Raw genomic sequence first — 309 nt, forward strand, 5'->3', positions numbered from 1 at the left:
TTCCCAACCGCAAAGGGGTCCCAGGCATGACGATGTCGGTCCAAAGGGACCCCCATGACCACCAATTGTGTCCTCCCTTCTGCCAAGCAAAGGGCACAGAGGGGGCAATTAGGGCACGGGATGCATCTCCTGCACCCCTCGGCCACCCTGCTGAGTCCCCCCCGCTCTGGCAGCTTCTGGAGCAGAAGCCTTGCTCTCTGCCCTGGGACATCTACCCAGAGACAGCCAAAGCTGCCACCAGCCCATTCCTCGCCATTTAGCCCGGTGCCACCCTGCCCGGAGCTGCCCAGGCAGAGCAGTGGTTCAAGC

The sequence above is a fragment of the Egretta garzetta genome, unplaced genomic scaffold (genome assembly GCF_000687185.1).
Source record: "Egretta garzetta isolate BGI_Z169 unplaced genomic scaffold, ASM68718v1 scaffold520, whole genome shotgun sequence".
In the NCBI taxonomy this organism is placed as follows: Eukaryota; Metazoa; Chordata; class Aves; order Pelecaniformes; family Ardeidae; genus Egretta; species Egretta garzetta.